This window comes from Myotis lucifugus, unplaced genomic scaffold, assembly GCF_000147115.1.
Source record: "Myotis lucifugus unplaced genomic scaffold, Myoluc2.0 scaffold_109, whole genome shotgun sequence".
Lineage (NCBI taxonomy): Eukaryota > Metazoa > Chordata > Mammalia > Chiroptera > Vespertilionidae > Myotis > Myotis lucifugus.
Window position 1 is genome coordinate 1,515,165 of NW_005871157.1, and position 17,132 is coordinate 1,532,296.

The following is a 17,132-nucleotide window of genomic DNA, read 5'->3' on the forward strand; positions in this document are numbered from 1 at the left end:
AATAGAAGGATCATACCTCAACATAATAAAAGCCATATATGACAGGCCCACAGCCAACATCATACTCAATCGACAAAAACTAACACCATTTCCCCTAAGAACAGGAACAAGACAGGGATGCCCACTCTCACCACTCCTGTTCAACATAGTACTGGAAGTATTAGCCATTGCAATTAGGCAAGAAGAAGAAATAAAAGGCATCCAAATTGGAAAAGAGGAAGTAAAACTGTCCTTATTTGCAGATGACATGATATTATACATACAAAACCCTAGAGACTCCATCAAAAAGCTACTAGACTTAATACATGAATTTGGCAATGTAGCAGGATACAAAATTAACCCCAAGAAATCTGAGGCATTTCTATACACCAATAGTGAACTTTCAGAAAGAGAGATTAGAAAAACAATCCCATTTACCATCGCACCAAAAAAATTAAGATACCTAGGAATAAACTTAACTAAAGAGGTTAAAGACCTCTACTCAGAAAACTACAGGACGTTGAAAAAAGAGATAGAGGAAGACATAAACAGATGGAAGAACATACCGTGCTCATGGATTGGTAGAATCAACATCATTAAAATGTCCATACTACCCAAAGCAATCTATACATTCAACGCACTTCCCATTAAAATACCAATGGCCTTCTTCAAAGATCTAGAACGAACTCTCCAAAAATTCATCTGGAATAAAAAAAGACCCCGAATAGCTGCAACGATCCTGAGAAAGAACAAAGTAGGTGGGATCTCAATGCCAGATATCAAGCTGTATTACAAAGCCACTGTTCTCAAAACTGCCTGGTACTGGCACAAGAACAGACATATAGATCAGTGGAATAGAATAGAGAGTCCAGAAATTATCCCGAACCAATATGCTCAATTAATTTTTGACAAAGGAGGCATGAACATACAATGGAGCCAAGATAGTCTCTTCAATAAATGGTGTTGGGAAAATTGGACAGATATATGCAAGAAAATGAAACTAGACCACCAACTTACACCATACACAAGAATAAACTCAAAATGGATAAAGGACTTAAATATATGACAGGAAACCATAAAAATTCTAGAAGAATCCAAAAGCAACAAAATCTCAGACATATGCCAAAGCAATTTCTTCACTGATACAGCTCCTAGGGCAGTTGAAACTAAAGAGAAAATGAACAAATGGGACTACATCAAAATAAAAAGCTTCTGCACAGCAAAAGAAACCATCAACAAAACAACAAGAAAACCCACTTCGTGGGAAAACATATTTGCCAAAGTCATATCTGATAAGGGCCTAATCTCCAAAATTTATAGGGAACTCATACAACTTAACAAAAAGAAGATAAACAATCCAATCAAAAAATGGGCAAAGGATCTAAATAGACACCTTTCAAAAGAGGACATTCAGAAAGCCAAGAGACATATGAAAACATGCTCAAAGTCACTAATCATCTGAGAGATGCAAATCAAAACAACAATGAGGTACCATCTCACACCTGTCAGAATGGCCATCATCAACAAATCAACAAAAGACAAGTGCTGGAGAGGATGTGGAGAAAAAGGAACACTCGTGCACTGCTGGTGGGAATGCAGACTGGTGCAGCCACTATGGAAGACAGTATGGAGTTTCCTCAAAAAACTAAAAATGGAACTCCCATTTGACCCTGTGATCCCACTTCTAGGAATATATCCCAAGAAAACAGAAACACCAATCAGAAAGGATATATGCACCCATATGTTCATAGCAGCACAATTTACCATAGCTAAGATCTGGAAACAGCCTAAGTGCCCATCAGTAGATGAATGGATTAGAAAACTGTGGTACCTCTACTCGATGGAATACTATGCTGCTGTAAAAAAGAAGGAACTCTTACCATTTGCAACGGCATGGATGGAGCTGGAGAGCATTATGCTAAGTGAAATAAGCCAGTCAATGAAGGAAAAATACCACATGATCTCACTCATTCATGGATAATAGAGACCATTATAAACTTTTGAACAATAATAGATACAGAGGCAGAGCTGCCTCAAACAGATTGTCAAACTGCAGTGGGAAGGCCGGGGAGAGTTGGGGGGCAGGAGGGAGGGGGGAAAGAGATCAACCGAAGGACTTGTATGCATGCATATGAGCATAACCAATGGACATAAGACACTGGGGGGTAGGGGAGGCCAGGGGATTGTCAAGGGCGGGGGGAAAAAAAGGACACATATGTAATACCCTTTGTAATACTTCAAGCAATTAAAAAAAAAAAATCCTCACCCAAGGATAAGGTTTTGATGTTTGAGAGAGAGAGAAAGGAAAAGAGAGCAACATCAATGTGAGAGCGAAACATCAATTGTTTGCCTCCTGTACGCACCCCGACTGGGAATCGAACCCGAAGCCTTTGGGTGTATTGGCCAATGACACTCCAACCAACTGTGTCATCCAGCCAGGGCCCTTTGATCTCTTTGTTGTCTCATGCCTTACCTTTATTTCTCTATGTATGGCCCCTTCATTATTTTGTGTACTTACCTCTTTAAAAAAATTGTTTGTTTATTTATTTAAAATATATTTTATTTTATTTTTTTGTTAATCCTCACCCAAGGTTATTTTTCCATTGATTTTTAGAGACAGTGGAAGGCAGGGGGAGGGACAGAGAGAGAAACATTGATGTGAGAGAGACACATCGATTGGTTGCCTCCTACACACGCTCCCAACCCGGGCTGGGAATTGAGCCTGCAACCGAAGCAAGTGCCCTTTACCAGAATTGAACCCAGGACCCTTCAGTCCGCACGTTGTCCGGGTTGTGGGCTCAGTCCCCAGTAGGGAGCATGCAAGAGGCAGCTGATTAATGATTCTCTCTCATCATTGATGTTTCTCTCTCTCCCTCTCCCATACTCTCTGAAATCAAGAAAAATATATTTGGAAAAAGAAAAGACTAGACCACAAACTAGTACAGCATCACTTCTGCTGTATTCTGTAGGTCAGAGCAGTCACAACTCCAGCCTAAATTAAAAAGGAGTGGTGAGCCCTAACCGGTTTGGCTCAGTGGACAGAGCATTGGCCTGCGGACTGAAGGGTCCCAGGTTCGATTCTGGCCAAGGGCATGTACCTTGGTTTCGGGCATATCCCCAGTGGGGGGTGTGCGGGAGGCAGCTGATCGATGTTTCTCTCATCGATGTTTCTAACTCTCTATCTCTCTCTCTTCCTCTCTGTAAAAAATCAATAAAATATATTTAAAAATATATATATGTATTTTAGAAAGAAAAAAAATAAAAATAAAAAAATAAAAAGGGGTGGTGAAATAAACCCCACCTTTAGTGAAGATAGTGACAAAAATTTGGGCCTTCTTTATTCCACCATATCATAGATTAATTTTCTTGGTTCTAGAATGTCATATAAATGGAATCATATAGGATGCATTATTATATATCTGGCTTCTTTTGCTCAACATGTGTTTAGAGATTTGTCCATGTTGCTACATCTATTAGTGGTTCACTCCTTTTTATTGTTAAGTAATAGTCCATTGATAATCAATATGTTTATCTGTTTATTTATTGATGGACATTTGGGTTGTTTCTAGTTATTATGAATAAAGCTGTTTTAAAAACTCTTATGTGACACTTTTTGCAGATGTATGTTTTCATTTTTTGGAATAAATACCTAGAAGTTGTATTTCAGGGTCATAGGATAGGTATATGTTACAATTTGTGAAAATTGTCAAACTGCTATCCATTTTGCACTCCCAGCAGCAATCAATATATGAGAGTTATAATTGCTTCAAATCTAGCCAACACTTGCTATTGCCAGTTTAAAAAAAAAATTGTTGCTTTTGGAGAGAGTGGGAGAGGGAGAAAGAGAGAGAAACATTGATATGAGAGAAACATGGGTCCAACGCCTTCAACATGCACCCTACCAGGGATTGAGTCCAAAACCTGGGCCTGTGCCCTGACCAGGAATTGAACCAGCGGCCTCAGTGCATGGGACGCTGCTCAACCACCTGAGCCACAGTGGCCCGGGCATCAGTCTATTTAATTTTAGACATATGGATACCACATATGAAGTGGTATCTCATTGTGGCTTTAATTTGCATTTTCCTAATAATTAATAGTATTGTACATCTTTTCATATGCTTATTAGATATTTATAAATTTTGTTGTTGTATCAGTTCAAGTCTTGCCTACTTAAAAAATATTGGGTTGCTCTTTTATGATTTTGTTATAGGGGTTCTTTATATATTTTGGATATTTGTCTTTTGTCAGATATATGTATTGTGACTACATGTTAATGGATTGTAAGACAATATTAATAAGATATTAGCTATTGAGAAATTGATTTGTAAATTCAATGCAATGCCAATTAAATACCAGCGGGTTTTTCATACAAATTGACAAGCTGATTTTTAAAAAATATATTTTTATTGATTTCAGAGAGGAAGGGAGAGGGAGAGATAGATAGAAACATCAATGATGAGAATCATTGATCGCCTGCCACCTGCACTCCCCCTACTGGGGATTGAGCCCCCAACCCGGGCATGTGCCCTTGATGGGAATTGAACATGTGACCCTTCAGTCCACAGGCTGACCCTCTATCCAAACTGGCTAGGGCGACAAGCTGATTCTAAAATGTATATGGAAATACAAAGAACTTATAATAGTCTAAATAATTTTGAAAAAACTAAAGTTGAAGGACTTATACTACTTGACCATAAGACAACTTTATATAAAGCTACAGAAATCAAGGCAGCATGGCATTAATATATGGACAAATAAACAGGTCAATGGAACAAACAGACCCTAGAAATATACAAAGCATATATAGTCAATTGGTTTTTGAAAAAGGATGTTGTTGAAAGCAGCCTTTAAGATGGCCCCCAAAGTGGGAGAGATCAACCAAAGGACTTATATGCAAGTATATAGGCCTAACCAATGGACACAGACAACAGGGGGTTGAGGGCATGAGTGGGGGTTGGGGTGGGGGGGTAACATGGGGATAAGGACACATATGTAATAACTTAATCAATAAAAAAAATTTAAAAAAGATGGCCCCCAATGTCTTCTACCTCCTGGTAATTACATCCTTATGTAATCTCCTCCCCTTGAGTGTGGGCTGACAGAAATGATAGATGTTACTTCTGGAGTTAGGTTTAAAAAAAACTATGGCCCTGGCTGATGTGGCTCAGTTGGTTGAGCACCGTCTGGTGCACTGAAAGATTGCTAGCTCGATTCTCAGTCAGTGCACATGCCCAGGTTGCGGGCTCCATCCACTGTCAGGGTGCATGTGGGAGGCAGCTGATAAATGTTACTCTCTCACATCCATGTTTTTCTCTCTCTCTCTTCCCCTCCCCCTTCCTCTTTCTCTAAAATCAATGAAAACATGTTAAAAATTTAAAGAAAATCCGGTGGCTTATATTTTGGGGGCACTCTTTCTCTCTTGGATGGCCTGCTATTGTTTAAAGAACTAGCTGCCATACTGTCTGGCAGCCCCGTGGAGAGGCCCATGTGGCAAAGGACCACGGCCTGCCAAGAACCACATGGATGAGCTTGGAAATGAACTTCTACCCCCTTGAATCAAGCCTTCAGATGAGACTACAGCCCTGATCAACAGCTTGACTCAACCTCATGAAAAACCTTTTTCCAGACCACCCAGTTAAACTGCACCCAGATCCCTTAACCACAGGAACTACGAGGTAATAAATATATAAGTTTTGGGGTAATTTGTTTCAGAGTGATAGATAATTAATACAGGTACCAAGGTAATTCAAAGGGGGAAAAATAGTCTTCCACAAGTAGTGTTGGATCAACTTGATACCCTTATGGAAAAAAATTTGACCTCAACCACTACCTTGCACTATACACTGAGGAATATATTAGATCTAAACATAAAAGCTAAAACTATAAAACTTCTTCAAAAGCACAGAAGAGCCCCAGCTGGTTTGGCTCAATGGATAGAGTGTCGGCCTGTGGACTGGGAGGTCACGGGTTCGATTCTGGTCAGGGGCACATGACCAGATTTCGGGCTTAATCCCCAGAGTGGGGCATGCAGGAGGCAGTGATAAACGATTCCCTGTCGTCATTGATGTTTATTTCTTTCTTTTTTTTTTAAAGAATTGTTTTTTTAAACATATTTTTATTGATTTCAGAGAGGAAGGAAGAGGGAGAGAGAGACAGAAACATCAGTGATGAGAGAAAATCATTGATTGACTGCCTTCTGCACACCCCATATTGGGGATCAAGCCTTGACCGGAATTGAACCTGGGACCCTTCAGTCCACAGGCTGATGCTCTCTCCACTGAGCCAAATTGGCTAGGGCTCATCATTGATATTTCTACCTCTCCTCCTCTCCCTCCCTCTCTGAAATCAATAAAAATATATATTTTTAAAAAGTACAGAAGAAAATTTTTACAACTTTAAGATGGGCAAAGATTTCTTAAGATGGGATAAGATAAAATAATCACAAATCATAAAGAAAAGGTCAATAACTTGGATTTTCTCAATGGTTTTATATAGAGGCATTAGATAATGTGACCTGTGTTTCAGAAATATAAGCTAGCCCGGCCAGTGTGCATCGACCCATGAACCAGGAGGTCACAGTTCAATTCCCAGTCAGGGCACATGTCCAGGTTTCAGGCTCCATCCCCAGTAGAGGGCTTGCAGGAGGCAGGCGATCAATGATTCTCTCTCATCATTGATGTTTCTATCTTTCCCTCTCCCTTCTTCTCTGAAATCAATAAAAACATATTAAAAAAGAAATATAAGATAAACCTGGTGGCAGTGTGGAGGATTGATTGGATGGGGAGAGAGACTGGAGACAGAAGCCAGTTAGCAGCCTACTGTAAGAATTGAGTAAAATACTGAATCAAAGAAGAAAATAAGAGACAGAGATGGAGGGACACACACAGACCCACATAGACACAGAGAGAAACAGGGACAGAGAGAGTCTGACTTCTTAGGGCAAATACCATAGCTAAGATATAGTATAACACTTTTTAAAATTAAAAATAAAAACTTCACCTGGCCACTGTGCTCGGTGGTTGTTCGATTCCTGGTCAGGGCACAGCCTGGTTACGGGCTCAGTCCTAGTGTGGGGCATGCAGGAGGCAGCCAATCACTGATTCTCTCTCATTATTGATGTTTATATCTCTCTCCCTCTCCCTCTCTGAAATCAATACAAATACATTTAAAAAATAGTGATTTTCAGGGCCCACAGCGCGGATGAGGCCCGGCAGAGGAAGGAAGAGGAAGATGAGATGTTGGAAGCCATGATTAAGAAAAAGAGTTCCAGAAGGAGGCTGAATCCGAGGGCAGGAAGAAGGGGACGTTCAAGACGTGAAGGTGCTGAAGCTGCTGGGAAGTAAGCGTGACACCAAGAGCAAGGCCCCGGGGACAAGAGCTAACAGCGTGGGGACATGCCCCCCCAACCCCCCCATTTCCCCCCCACCCCCGCCCCCACCCCCGCTGGCTCAGCCCTTTCCGGTCTGGTTCTGATGACTCAGACGCTGTGACAGACCCAAGGAGCAAGCGGGGTCCACCTGCCCCTCGTCCCGCCAGCCCTGCTGTGGTCCTTCCCTCTGGGTCACACCCAGACGGGGTTCTTAGCCGTTAAAGCTCGGACCGAGTGTCCTCCCCACCCCCGAGATGTGCGAGGTGTGCACCGCCTCCTGCCTCCAGGGTCCTGGCCCTCGGCAGGCAGACAGCAGGGCTGGGCTGCGCCGGCTGCTTCCTGCGTGGCCTCGGCCGCCCCGGCTCAGTTCGGTCTTCCTCGCCGGGCAGGTGGCCCGAGGCGGCTTCTCCCCCCTCGGGAGCTCTCCCTGCTGCTCAGGGACCGTGTCCTCAGCCATGAGGGGCTGGTGGACGGAACCCTCCCTCTGTCTCTCAGTTCTAGGAGGTGCTTCCCTCGTTGCTTGCTCTGTAGGAACCGCACAGGACAGGGGCTGTGATGGCCGCACTGGGGAGCTGGGGGCCTAAGCTGAGTCTCCCCACAAGGGTCCCCGGAGGCTGCTCAGTGGCAGCTCCCTGACCGACTGAGGGGCCTGCTTCGTGTGGGTGCGCATCCCGGTTCTCTCACACCCTGCAGTCTGAGGCCCCACCAGGCTCACCCCCTCCTCCCGGGGGGTGGGGGGCCCATTCCTGCCTGTGGTCATCACCAGTCTGTCTCCTCACACTCCTGTTGCTTGTTCTTCCCCGACTTATTCCCACCAAAGGACTGATGGCCCCTCTCCCCACTGGGAGGAGCGATGGGGACCAGGCCTTTCCCCAGGGACTGTGCCACAGCTCTTGGTCCAAGCACTGTGGCTATCAGCTAGTTCTGGGACCCCCAGGCCCCTTCCCTCAGCTCGCCTCTGGGGGAAGATGGCACTGTATTAATCCAACAAGAATGGAGACCACCCCATTGCCGTGCCCTGCAGCCTCGGGTGCTGTGCCCTTGGCCAGGTCTGCCTTCCTCCCTGCCTCCACGTGCCTGGCCTCGCTGGTGGCCCCGAGGCCTGCAGGGGCGTTGGCCCTCACTGCCTGCCCTCTGGTGGGACTCCCTTGCTCTGGAGGGAGAGGTGGCTCCTGCCCCTGTGTAGCCCCTGGCAGTCCCCTTCCTCATGTGCCTGTTGCCCTGGGGCTGGGTCACCCACTCCAGGGCCTATCGGGGGCCAGGATGCAGGAACCCGGCTGGGGTACCTGAGGGGTGGCTCCGTTGGGCTGCCTCGGTGTCAAGAGACTCTCGGGTGGTGGGGAACGTGCCCAGTGTCGTCAGATCTTTCCATTTTTCAAAAGAGCTAGAAATCCAAAATAAATAAATAAATAAATAAATAAATATTGATTTTCATTGTAACATTTCATTAATCCTGGAATCCATCATATTTCCCCCCCCCCCTCTCTCTCTCTCACACACACACACACATACAGAAACACACACACAGAAACACACACACAATATTAGTAATCATTGGAGGTAGCCAAGTCCAGTTTCTCCACATCCTTGCCAACACTTATTATTTTCTGTGTTTTTTAAAATTAGTAGCCAAGGCTCTGGCCTGGTATCTCATTTGGTTAGAGCATTGTCCAGATACTCCAGGACTGTGGGTTTGATTCTGGTCAAGGCGCATATATGAATCAACCAATAAATGCACAAATAAGTGGAACAACAAATCAATGTTTCTCTTCTCTCTCTCTCCCTCCCTCCCTTCCTCTCTCTTTCTCAAATCAATAAAAAAATTTTAAAAATTAGTAGCCATCCTAAAAGGTGTGAAGTGGTGTCTCATTGTAGTTTTGATTTGCATTTCCCTAATGATTAGTGATGTTGAGCATCTTTTCATGTGCTTATTGGCCACTTGTATATCTTCTCTGGATAAATGTCTATTCAAATCCTTTGTTCATTTTTTAAATTGAGTTTTGTTGTTGTTGAGTAGTAGGAGTTCCTTATATATTCTGGATATTAAAACCTCATCAGACATATGGTTTACAAATATTTTTTAAAATATATTTTTATTGATTTCAGAGAGGAAGGGAGAGGGAGAAAGAGATAGAAACATCAATGATGAGAGAGAATCATTGATTAGCTGCCTCCTGCATGCCCCCCACTGGGAATCCAGCCTGCAACCTGGTCGTGTGCCCTGATTTGGAATTGAACCATGACCTCCTGGTTCATAGGTCAACACTCAATCACTAAGCCATGCCAGTCAGGCTGCAAATATTTTTTTTTTGCTGACTGTTTTTTATGTGCCAAATACTGTTCAAGATGTTGAGACTACATAGGAGGCCTCTACTCTCGTGGAGTTTACATTCACTTGGGTAGAGGCAGAAGGGAAACAATAAAACAAACAAATAAAGTATTTTGAGATAGTGAGAAGTGTTATAAAAAAAATAAAACAGCCCGGCCAGTGTGGCTCAGTAGTTGAGCGTCAACTAAAAACCAAGAGGTCGCCAGTTCAATTCCGGGTCAGGGCACATGCCCAGGATGTGGGCTTGATTCCCAACAGCGGCCATGCAGGAGGCATCTAATCAATGGTGTTCTTCTCTTATCAATGTTTCTATCTCTCTATTCCTCTTCCTTCCTCTCTCTCTAAAAATCAATAAAAACATAAAAAAAGAAAACAGGGTGATAAAATATAGATGATTGGCAGATGGAGGGAGTCTCAGCTGAGATCTTTTTCTTAGAAACTGATTTTTGAGCTGATGAGAATCACCGAGAAGGATCCATCCCAGGCTGAGGGCACAGTCAGTGTGAAGTCCGTAAAGTGGGGATGAAAATTGTGATCAAGGATACATAAACCACAAAAGGGCCAGATGAGTAGGGTTCACAGGCCAAGGTAAAGAGTGTGGATTTTACCTTAAGTGTAGGAAACATTTGCCAGTTTCAAGCAGAGGAGTCGTAAGTTCTCACTAATATTTAAAAAATATCACTTTGGCTAATCTGTGAAGAATGGATTACATAGTTGAGGGAGATGAAAAGCAACGTTCCATTGAATATTCTTTTTTTCAGAATTCCAATGAATGTTCTTTTGCACCATCTTCAGGTAGTTGTCCCTCATGCTGCTAGAGTCTCCAAATTTGTGTGACAGTAGCATGAAGGTCTTCCTTAATAGAATGGGTTTTGGTCACCTCTAGCAACTTCCTCCATTTCTGCACCATTCGGTGCGTGCTAGGTTATGTGTGATAACTGACCATAGCAATCTCAGTGTCTTAAAACAACCTAAGTTATTTCTTGCTTATGACATATATTCAGTGCTAGTTGGCTTGGAGTGTCTGCTCTGTCTCATCTATATTACAGGACAAGGGCTGATGGAGTAACCACTGGGCCATTGCTTGTAGCTGTGGCAGAAGGAAAGAGAAAATGGTTGAATTGTGCACTGGCATTAAAATTTCTTCCCAGAAGTGATACATGTCACTTTCAGTCACATTTCATTGCCAAAGCAAGTCATATGGGTCACCCCTAATTTCAAGGGAGCAAGGAAGAGCAATTATATCATGTTCCTGAAGATTGGGAGAACCAGCAATATTTGAGACCAGCATAAATGTCTATAACCACTTCCAAGTTCATTACTAATACTCTTCAGCATTCAGTAAAATATGTCCAAAACTCCCAGACTTTATAACTTCCTATAACGTGTATTTAGATATATTTGCTTATATTAAACGAATTATTTCACTTATCCTTAGCAAGAACATTCACAGTGTAGGACATTACAAATCTTGTATAGTATATTGTAAAAACAATACAGATGACAAATTTTATATTCTGAAATCATCTTTAACATGCTATTGTCATTATAATGAAAAACTTATATTTGTAGGGCCTCATAGAGATAAAGGTTGACTAATGCAATGGTAGAAGAAATGGAAAGTAGGGGTGGATTGAAAAGATATTTAAGTATTAGAAGCAACAGAACTTTGTAACCAATTGAATGTGGAAAATAGATGAGAAGGAGCAATTAAGGATAATAGAGGTTTCTTAGGCTGGAAAACTTCTTGGAATGTGGTGTTACTGTTTAAGGGAATACAGTAGTAGCTGGTGTGGGGGGGTGAAGGAAGAGATAATTAATTTGACTTTGGAAATATTGAATTTCAGATGTGTATGGGAAACTTATTTAGTTAAATCTTCCCTTTGTTAGGAGTTAATGATGAAGCTAGGAGGGAAAGGAACCACTGGAAGGAGACTGGAAAGGGAGCATGTAAAACATTCTGTTATTTAAGTGAAAGGAAGAGTGAGTTTTGAGGGTATCTTTATTCTGAGGCATATAGATATATACCATTTTAACCTCCCCGAAGTGCCCCCTCCACCCTCTAAGCATCTCTGTATCGTCGCTATTTTACTTCACTAATGTCTACAGTTCAGCATTTTAATGTTAACAGGAAAAAAAACTTGAAACGAAGGCAGGAGATAATGTAACAATTTGTACCAACAGATTGGCAACAGTCACCAAGGAGTCTAAAAGAGATCTGCAGGCTAAGAATCTGTTAGTGTACCTCTAGCACTGTCTAGGGGAGAAAGAGAATAGCGGAGAAAAAAAGATTCAAGAATCTGCTATATTGGATAGAGAACAGGATGCTGGGTAGAATACAATCTTTGCCACTAAGTAGTATTCATATTTATAGAGTGCCTCCTATTCGCCAGGGACTGTTACAGGTATTCCAAATTTGTTTAAATCTCAGAATCACCATGATAATCCAAAAACTATTGTTGGCCCTAATTTATAGTTCAAGGAACTGAGCCTCAAAAAGTTCAAAACCCATTCAAAATGAGAGAACTGCAAGTTCACCCAGATGGGTCTGACTTCAAGGCCTGGGCTCTTTCCACTGTAGGGAATAGACCCCCAAACCTAGTTGTGCATCAGTTGCCTGGAGAATATGTTAAAACACATTTTCCAGCTTCCATTCAAGATTGTCTCACAAGATGGTAATATTAGTACAGCACTTTTCTCTCAGGGCTGTTGTTAGGATTAAAAAATTATATATATTTTTATTGAGAGGCAGTCAATCAATGAGAGAATCATTGATCAGCTGCCTCCTACACGCCCCCTACTGGGGATGGAGCCCGTAACCTAGGCATGTGTCTTGAAGGGGAATCGATTTCTTGGTTCATAGGAGGATGCTCAACCACTGAGCCACGCCAGCTAGGCTGTTAGGATTTCAAACAATAAAGTATATTGAAGTGTTTCATAAATTTTAAGTTTAACATAGATATAGTTTTATTACATGATTATCTAATTCCCTTTCTTTTATTTTTGTATAATTTTTATTTATTATATTTTAATTGAGGTAACATTGGTTAGTAACATTATAGAATTTTAAAGTGTACATTATAATTCAATATCTGTATAGCATGTATACATCTAGATTCCATTTGCTACCATACATTTGACCCCCTTTTATACACTTTGCCCTTGCTATACCCCCCTTTCCCCTCCTGCTCTGTTAACTATCAATCTGTCTGTATCTATGAGTTTTGTTTGTTCATTTGTTTCTTTTTGTTTTATATTCCACATATAAATGAAGTCATATGTTTTTTGTCTTTTTTAAAAAATATATTTTATTGATTTTTTACAGAGAGGAAGGGAGAGAGATAAAGAGTTAGAAACATCAATGAGAGAGAAACATCAATCAGCTGCCTCCTGCACATTCCCTACTGGAGATGTGCCCGCAACCAAGGTACATGCCCTTGACTGGAATCGAACCCGGGACCTTTCAGTTCGCAGGCCGACGCTCTATCCACTGAGCCAAACCGGTTACTGCTGTTTTTTGTCTTTTTTCATCTGACTTATTCACTTAGCATAATACCCTCAAGGTCCATCCATGTTGTGGTAAATGGCAATATTTCATCTTTTTTTTCTTAAATTTTTATTTACTTATTTATATTTATTTATTTATTTTTAAATATATTTTTTATTGATTTAAGAGAGGAAAGGGGAGGGAGAGATAGATAGAAACATCACTGATGAGAAAGAATTATTGATCGGCTGCCTCCTGCATACCCCCAACTGGGGATTGAGCCCGCAACCTGGGCATGTACCCTTGACCGGAATCGGACCCAAGACCCTTCAGTCCCCTGGAGTTGTTCTAACCACTGGCCAGGACTACATATACATCTTTTTTATCCAGTCATCCCTTGATGGACACTTGGGTTTCTTCATATCTGGGCTATTGTAAATATTGTTGCAATGAACATAATGGGTGCATATAGCTTTTCAAATTAGTGTTTTCATATTTTTTTGGATAAAACCCGGAAGCCTAATTCCCTTTGTTTTGATTTTCTAGTCAGTAAGTAATTTTCTGATAATTAGGCTTATCAAGTACCTTGAAACCAGAAAAGGGGGCCCAACATTATATGATTCAGTTTGGTAACCATGTTATAAACTAATGTATTTAATTTTTTGTTTATAAATCATTGCTCTTATGAATCCCCAAGTTTGATCATCCCTTTATGAACTGAAAAAACAAAGTTTTGAAATCAGCAAAGCTGAGGAATGGAGTTCAAAGCAGAAGAGGTATACATTGTTTTAATTGGGGCCTTCATGGGAGTAGAACATTAAGTTTTGACGGGAAGGTCGGTTTGTGAATAGGTTACAAACTTAACTCGTTTTGATGTAAGACCATCTTTTCTTAGTGATAGTAGATGGTGTTTTTCTCGGTTCCAATATACCATAGCTAGTATTAGCTTGAGCCAGAAAATGTAATAGGGCTACATCTGTAGTCTTTTTAAAATGTCTCCTGCTCCTCCCATTTCCCCCCTCATTTTCCCCAACAAGAATAGTAACTTTGTTGTGTTTTAGAGAATTAGGAAGAGTATTTAAGCCAGCGGTTCTCAACCTGTGGGTTGCGACCCCTTTGGGGGTCGAACGACCCTTTCACAGGGGTCGCCTAAGACCATCGGAAAACACATATATAATTACATATTGTTTACAGTAGCAAAATTACAGTTATGAAGTAGCAACGAAAATAATTTTATGGTTGGGGGTCATCACACATAAGGAACTGTATTAAAGGGTCGTGGCATTAGGAAGGTTGAGAACCACTGATTTAAGCCAAACTGATGACAACTAGGAGGAACAAGATCTCAAATGCTTTTTCCAAGAAAGGTCTGGTCTTCTGCCCCAAGAGAAATTATAGGTATTATTTCCTCTCCCAGGTGGGGTTTGAAGTTGTAGGTAAATTAGCATTGTTTTCCACTAACCGTGAAAGGCTGGTAGTTTACTTGTAGGCTACCCTTGCTGTTTTTTTTTTTTTTTAAATCTTCACCCCAGCTCTAGCCAGTTTGGCTCCATGGACAGAGCGTCAGCCTGCGGACTGAAGGGTCCCAGGTTGACTCCGGTTAAGGGCACATGCCCGGGTTGTGGGCTTGATACCCAGTGGGGGACGTGCAGGAGGCAGCTGGTCAATGATTGTCTTTCATCATTGATGTTTCTCTCTCTCCCTCTCCCTTCCTCTCTGAAATCAATAATAAAAAAAGTTTTAATCCTCACCCCAGGACACGTATTTATTGATTTGATAAGGAGAGGAAGGGAGAGGGTGAGAGAAACATCCGTAGCCTCCCCTACCGAGGTTCGAACCCGCAACCTCGGCATATGTCCCGGCTGGGAATCCAATCCGCGACCCTTCCGCGTAAGGGGACGACTCTCCAAGTGAGCCACACCTGGCAGGACCCCTAGCTGTTTTTTTGTTTTTGTTTTTGCAATAGTCACAAAGGCACTCAGCAGGCACTAACTAAATGCATGCTCCTTGAAGAAAGCCGTTAAGCGTTTCCCAAGACACCGATCAAACAAGTGGGGGGAGGGGGACTGGAAGTGCCCATTATATCCAGTTCCACTCCCACAACTGCTCACACCGCCTAATTCCGAGCCCAAGCACCGGCTTTCAAGGATACTTGGAAGGAATGCCCGCGAGGTGAGAGCCAGGAAATCGGGAGAGGTGCCTTTCCCGGCATGCTCTGCAGCACACCGAGGGGCGCCAGACGTATCCCGGCGTGCACCGGGGAGCGCCCAAGGGCGATGGTTCTCGGCTCCTGGAGGGGCACGCGAAGTTAACCCGGTAGGTGTGAGCTTCCTTCGTTTTGAGACCCTGCTTTCCGGTTTGCACTTTATGGATACAACCCCGTAGCGGCAGAAACGGAGGTCCTCTCACTGGCCTCCCTTTCCGCGTGCGAACGACTTTCGGCGCCTCTTCGAGCTCCGTGCCAGGTGATTAGCGGTTAGGGGCCGGCCTGAGCGGGGCACGTGACCAAAGCTGGCAGCCAATGACGAGTCGGGGGTCCGGCAGCGCGAGGATTCCGGGACCCGTGAGCGGAGCGGCGCGTGGGCCCGCGGCGGTCGGCCCCGGCAGGTACGCGCAGGCGCCCTGGTTGCCACGCGCTCCGTCTTTCCCCACGCGCCCAGTGGCGTGGACTTGGCGCGAGGTGTTAAGCGTCTGTTTGGGGGTTTTTTGTGGGGAAGGGGAAGGAGAGGGTTGGGGGGCAATGGCGTCACGTGGACGCGACAGCCAATCTCCGGCCGAGGCGCACCCACGGCTTTCCCCGGCGCCCCGGGGTGCGACGTGTTCAGTGAGGTTCGGCTCAGCCCTGACGGCCCGAGCTCTCTTTCGAAGCGCGTGTGCCGTTTGTGAAATCTGGCCGCGGGTTTTCGCGGCGGCCAACACCCCTGTGAGCACGGACGACAAGTTCTCGGCAAAATGGCTGCTGGAAAGAATCGCCGAGCAGGGGGAGCGCTGGGGCCGCGTGAAGGTCACATGACGAGGTTGGCAGCGCGTGCTGCTGGCGCGGGGAAGGGGGTGGCGGGGCGCGGGGAGAGGGAAGAGGCGGAACCCGTCACGTGCCGTCGACTGCGGCGCCCTGTGGTTTCCCAGCGCCTCCGCCGCGGCGGGACTGTGTGCTTTTACTCCTCCCCCTCGAAGCGTGTCAAGCCTGGCGGGGACCCTGCGCGGTGTGGTGGAATAAGCCGCGGTCCGGGGATTAGAGACCGGGGGCTAAACCTTGGCTGCCGTGGTAACTAGCTAGTCATGTTGCCGCTCTTGGTCTCCGTTTCCTCATTTATATTTTAGCTCTGCATAGGTTATTTTGTGAAGGTCCTTCGTATGGTATGTGACCTCCGCCTAATTCCAATGTCATGCAGATGACGAAGGAATTAACAGCGAGCAGACTATTCATAATTATGAGCCAATGCCATCTCCCCACAAGAAGAAACCCCCAACAGCCCCCTCCCCCAACATTACAGTGATGTAGGAAACTTGGTGGAGGTAATTGGTTATTATATTCCAGCGTGTCTGTCCATACTATCACTAGCATTTATACTCTGTAACTGCCCGCTTTCTTATTTGAAAACGATTCTTTTAGACATCTAGTTCCTGTGTGTTTCCTGGAAAGGAATCAAGATTAGTGTTGTTAATAACTGTGGAGATGGGGAAACACAAGTACTTAGAAGGGACTTGCTAATGGCCGTTCACTACTCTAGCTTCAGCTCTTCATTTTACCAAAGGTCAAGGCCTTGAGTAAAATGAAGCAGGCATCCATTATGCATTTTTCATATCCCTCCTTAGGTTTTATGCTACCCTTTGATGTATCTTAAAGAGGTTTTGAATTTTTCGGGAGCACAAATCTGGAAAACATTTATTGAATAATCATAATAGTTTTCACTTTTTATTTTTTTAGTTTTCACTTAAAATATTTTTTTATTGATTTCAGAGAGGAA

General features: G+C 43.5%; 1 pseudogene; it reads left to right on the forward strand.

Moving 5' to 3' along the window:
* Positions 1-16,177, forward strand: part of LOC102421894 — a 31,996-nt pseudogene extending 15,819 nt beyond the window's left edge.
* The last annotated feature ends 955 nt before the right edge of the window (positions 16,178-17,132 follow it).